The 5819-nt window shown below is 46.4% G+C and overlaps 1 long non-coding RNA gene across 1 annotated transcript; it reads left to right on the top strand.

Moving 5' to 3' along the window:
• The first annotated feature begins 1608 nt into the window (after window positions 1-1608).
• On the top strand, window positions 1609-2921 carry LOC139582553 (uncharacterized). Its single transcript, XR_011676379.1, has 4 exons — window positions 1609-1774; window positions 1858-1913; window positions 2064-2765; window positions 2845-2921. It is a non-coding gene; the product is annotated as an uncharacterized lncRNA (long non-coding RNA).
• Window positions 2922-5819: the final 2898 nt, after the last annotated feature.

Below are 5819 nucleotides of genomic sequence, written 5' to 3'. Positions count from 1 at the left end.
GCTGCGGAAGACAACAAACAAGTGTTCCTCAAGACATCGACTAATCAGAAATGACAAGACTCCGGAACTTGTACCTGGTTAATTCAATATTATCCAAGTTGTTCTTAGAGGCTTAGTAGCCCCTATGACGGTAGTAATAGTGATGTCAGAAACTATATCCGTTGACTGGGATCTGAGGAACACAAACAGTGTTAAACGTATTAGCAACGTATATTGGTTACAATTACGTACAGAAATCCAGGAACCCTACTTCTGATTTCTTACTCCAGAGAGCATCGATTAAGCCAGGGGACCAAGGGGCTAGAAAATCCTGTTCAAGGTCCTGAGGGTCAGAGCTGGTGGTCACCTGAGAAGAACTGGAATCAGCTAGAACCTGGGGAACATCAGAAACCCAGAACAAGTTAGTCATGCTTTCGTTTATTATACTACACAGAAAATAGCAACAAAAAAATTGTACCTGTGGTTATGACGTTACTGTCATGAAAACCATAGTAGCCTCCCTAGCTCTGCTGGGAAGGACTGGAGCCAACCTGACCCTTGGCAGAGCTAGAGTCCTCTTTACCTTGGTGATGGTGCCAGCAGGGAACTTCCCAGTGATGAACAGCTCACCATAATTAGCCTCAAACCCTTCCTGGCTAGGTTCTGGTCTAACAACTCAGGGTGGGGCTATTGTAGCAGGGAGTGGGGCTGGAATAGAACCTGACCTCAACTGCACCCTCAGGAAGTGGGAACCGTTGATCTTCAGACTGACTGTTGCATTTTCAGACATTCAATGTGAGAGAACCCCTTCCTGGAACTTAATTGGAGACTGAAAGGGGAAGTAGTGAAAGTGAACTAGGGTAAGTTACTCAAGCAGGAACACATCCAGCCTGTTCAGGAGCCTGAGGAATGAAGGGGATAGGAGCAGTCTTACAAATCACTTTATAGGAGTTTGGACAAGAACGCTGAACACTGACTGGAGACAACACCACAACTCCCAGATGCAACAGGACCAGGGAGATTTGAAGGGCCGCTATGCCCGGGGACGACAGCTCCTGGGACATAGCCAGGTCCATCATGCGGTGAAGGCACCCTCAGGGGAAATGAGTCCATTCTGTAGGCTGGGGAAGAGAATAAAAATATGTTTAGTACTATATAGTCTTTTAGAAGCTGAAGACTCACTTTAAAGACCTTGAAAAAAAAAAACACACCAGAAGGTTCATTTTCAAACATTTTCCAACACTGTTGAACACAGCCAGTTGGTGTTCTATAACAATGAACACACCAGAACAGAAACACCAGGAGGAGCCCCCTAGAAAACACAAACATTTACATGATTAAAGACTACAGTAGTTTAAAAACCACCAAAGCATCAACTTAAACATCACTTACAATACAGACATTATACCCATTGCACAATGAGACCTGTTGATATGAGGAGAAGAGATGCTGGAGTGTATTTATATGTTGTAGAGGACACCCTGTAACCAATCACAGCCCGATTAGATAACGATGGACAGCTGAAGTTAATTGAGGCCCAATTCCACACCAACCATTATCCCTACCCCGTTGCCCTTGTGTGGATCTGACAGAAATTGGATATAAGGGCGTAGGGGTTGAGTTGGAGTTAGACAAGGCAAGTGAATTAACACCAGCTGGCCAGCATTCTCCAATCAGGCTGTGATTGGTTACAGGTTGTCCTTTACAACATATAAATACACGCCACAGTCATTTCTCTATACTTTACATGTTCCCATTGTGCAATGACTATTATGGCGTCTAAGTGCTGTGCAGTGTAAGTAACAGTTAAGATAAATGGAATTATTTTTCTCAATAAGTGTTGTAGTCTACATCATGTAACTGTTTGTTGTTATCTAGGGGACTGTTCCTGGTGTTGCTGTTCTGGGATGTTCATTGCTATCCTTATCAACAAGGTAAGAACAATTGATTACTGTATGTAACGTGTGTTGGGTAATGTGTCTGCCATTACCTTTTTTTGGTGTTTTTTTTTTTACTCACACTTTAGGTTTGAATAGTGACTTTTCTAAGATCTGAAAAGTAATGGTATGGTCTCCTCTCCCCAGCCTACAGGATGGGCCAAGTCTACCCCAGAACTTCAACTCTATATGGTCCAGTTGTCAAACCCAGCAAAACTGACGCCTACACACGTTACTTCCTTAAACATGAACCCATTTCTTCTGGTTCAAGCCTCCCTGGTCCTGCTGATTCTAGGAGTCCTATTGACGGGGGCTCTAATCTTGTCAGTCAGGGTTTTTCTCCCCTGAAGTCTACTGCTTCCCCTTACCTCAGACCTCAGGTTCCTGAACAGACTGGATGTCTTTCTGCTGGAGTTGCTTACCCTAGTTTTCTTCCTTTACCTCCACTGTGTGAGTCGTCCCCAAGTAAGTTCCAGGCAGGGGATATCTCTCACTTTGAGAGTGTTTATGAACATGGCAACAGTCAGAGTGAGTTTGAAGACCAACGGTTCCCACTTCCTGAGGGTGCAGTTGAGGCAGGATCTATTCCAGCCCCACTCCCTGCTACAATAGTCCCACCTCTAACCAAAGTTATTAGACCAGAACCTAGCCAGGAAGGTCTTGAGGCTAATTATGGTGAGCTGTTCATCACTGGGAAGTTCCCTGCTGGCACCATCACCCATTTAAGAACCAAATATGAGCATGGAAATGACCAATGGAGCTCAGCTGGTTTCGTCAGGTACCGTCCTGCTCCCGTCCAATACCGACCACTATATCCTCATGCCCGCTGGCAGTGACCAGTGTGACAAGGTAATGTTTTTGGCTTTGATTTCTGTCACTTGTTTTCTGATGTGTTGAGCAGCTTTAATACTTTCCTTCTCATCCTCAGGTTCTGGGCTGATCCTGCTAACCCTGATCCTGCTGTCACATGGCTGCGTTGACTGCTAATAAACTACTTGAAATAAATGTATATTGTCTGGGTTGGTTTATATATTTTCCTTAAGCATTGTTTGGTTCTACACACTAGCAGGAACATTCAGTTTGTACAATATACATGCCATCAAATTTAACTTCTGGCCAGTGTCCTACTGCATTGCTTTTCTATAGCCATCCTTATCTACCAAATCCAGTTGCTGAGATTTGACTGTCCCTTGCAGAGCTCTTGACCACATTTGCGTAGTGTCTTTATTTTGGGGAATTTCTGCCACTTAAGCCTCATTTGCTGACTTCCTAATCCGCTGTCCTTTATGTGGCTCTATAGTGTTCCTTACAACATGACCAGGGCTTGTCAGCGGTAACATGGCTGTTTCAGTCCATGGGACACCAGCTGCAGACACTTGTCATGCTTAATCAAAACTATTTATGATGTCCCTTAAAATGTGGCACTTGTCACAATGCTATACAGATACCATCCTAAAATCATCTAGAGCTGAGGGGGAGAAGGCTCTGAGGGGTGGCCAGACTCCTGGCTGTGTCTTCATTTGTTTGCTGGTACATGACCATGGACTACATGGAGGTCAGACTTGACAGTGTGGTGCAAGGACAACTTCTATCTTGACGTCAGTACGACCATTAATCTGATGGTAGCCAGGAAGCGTGCATGCCCACAACAGGGCTATAGTGGGTTGAGGTTAAAGTATCCTGCTATCCGCGTCACTAAGCACTAAATGTGGTCAGCATAGTTTGAAAACGGCAACCAAAAGTGCCTCTTCCCCCCTCAGGTGGCTGAAAAGATTTGCCATAGGCTTTTGTATTGTAAAGTTATACAGCTGCGCTATTGAGAGCTCCATCACTGCTTGGTATGGCCTAGAGGGTGGTGTGGCTGGCCCAGTACATCACTGCTTGGTATGGCCTAGAGGGTGGTGCGGCTGGCCCAGTACATCACTGCTTGGTATGGCATAGAGGGTGGTGCGGCTGGCCCGGTACATCACTGCTTGGTATGGCCTAGAGGGTGGTGCGGCTGGCCCAGTACATCACTGCTTGGTATGGCCTAGAGGGTGGTGCGGCTGGCCCAGTACATCACTGCTTGTTATGGCCTAGAGGGTGGTGCGGCTAGCCCAGTACATCACTGCTTGTTATGGCCTAGAGGGTGGTGCGGCTGGCCCAGTACATCACTGCTTGGTATGGCCTAGAGGGTGGTGCGGCTGGCCCGGTACATCACTGCTTGTTATGGCCTAGAGGGTGGTGCGGCTGGCCCAGTACATCACTGCTTGGTATGGCCTAGAGGGTGGTGCGGCTGGCCCGGTACATCACTGCTTGGTATGGCCTAGAGGGTGGTGCGGCTGGCCCAGTACATCACTGCTTGGTGTGGCCTAGAGGGTGGTGCGGCTGGCCCAGTACATCACTGCTTGTTATGGCCTAGAGGGTGGTGCGGCTAGCCCAGTACATCACTGCTTGTTATGGCCTAGAGGGTGGTGCGGCTGGCCCAGTACATCACTGCTTGGTATGGCCTAGAGGGTGGTGCGGCTGGCCCGGTACATCACTGCTTGTTATGGCCTAGAGGGTGGTGCGGCTGGCCCAGTACATCACTGCTTGGTATGGCCTAGAGGGTGGTGCGGCTGGCCCGGTACATCACTGCTTGGTATGGCCTAGAGGGTGGTGCGGCTGGCACGGTACATCACTGGGGCCGAGCTCCCTGCAATCAGGACCTCTGGGGTATAAGGAAGGTCTGACATTGTGAAAGACGTCAGCCTCCCAAGCCATAGACTGTTAACTCTGCAAACGGTACCGGACCACTGTCCCCGCACACACAACTATATACCAGTGTTAACCAAAATTGGTCCTTAGGTGCACATTTCATTCTATGCCCCAATGCTACACAGCTGATTCAAATGATCAAAGTTTGAGTTGATTATTTAAATCGGCTGTGTAGTTTTAGGGTAAAAAATGAAAGGTGCACGCACCACTTGGGGTCCTGCGGAGCGAGTTTGGGGAAACCTTGATAAGCACTACATACACACGCTACACTGACACGCCGCACTCAATTTCACTAATTATGCTGTTAGTTAATGTACTCGTATCTATTCTGATGCCTAGTCACTTTACCCTGCCTTCATGTACATATCTACCTCAAATACTTCATATCCCTGCACGTTGATCTGGTTCTCCCTGTATATAACTATTACCCCTGCACATTGATCTGGTACTCCCTGTATATAACTATTACCCCAGCACATTGATCTGGTACTCCCTGTATATAGCTATTACCCTGCCCATTGATCTGGTACTCCCTGTATATAACTATTACCCCAGCACATTGATCTGGTACTCCCTGTATATAACCATTACCCCTGCACATTGATCTGGTTCTCCCTGTATATAACTATTACCCCTGCACATTGATCTGGTACTCTCTGTATATAAGTATTACCCTGCACGTTGATCTGGTTCTCCCTGTATATAACTATTACCCTGCACATTGATCTGGTACTCTCTGTATATAACTATTACCCCTGCACATTGATCTGGTACTCCCTGTATATAACTATTACCCCTGCACATTGATCTGGTACTCCCTGTATATAGCTATTACCCTGCACATTGATCTGGTACTCCCTGTATATAGCTATTACCCTGCACATTGATCTGGTACTGGTACTCCCTGTATATAGCTATTACCCCAGCACATTGATCTGGTACTCTCTGTATATAACTATTACCCTGCACATTGATCTGCTTCTCCCTGTATATAGCTATTACCCTGCACATTGATCTGGTTCTCCCTGTATATAACTATTACCCTGCACATTGATCTGGTACTCTGTATATAACTATTACCCTGCACATTGATCTGGTTCTCTCTGTATATAGCTATTACCTTGCACATTGATCTGGTACTCTGTCTATAACTATTACCCTGCACAT

Source organism: Salvelinus alpinus, chromosome 8 (genome assembly GCF_045679555.1).
Source record: "Salvelinus alpinus chromosome 8, SLU_Salpinus.1, whole genome shotgun sequence".
NCBI classification, from domain to species: Eukaryota; Metazoa; Chordata; class Actinopteri; order Salmoniformes; family Salmonidae; genus Salvelinus; species Salvelinus alpinus.
Note: the sequence above shows the minus strand (reverse complement) of the source record. Positions and strands in the feature narration are given on the sequence as shown.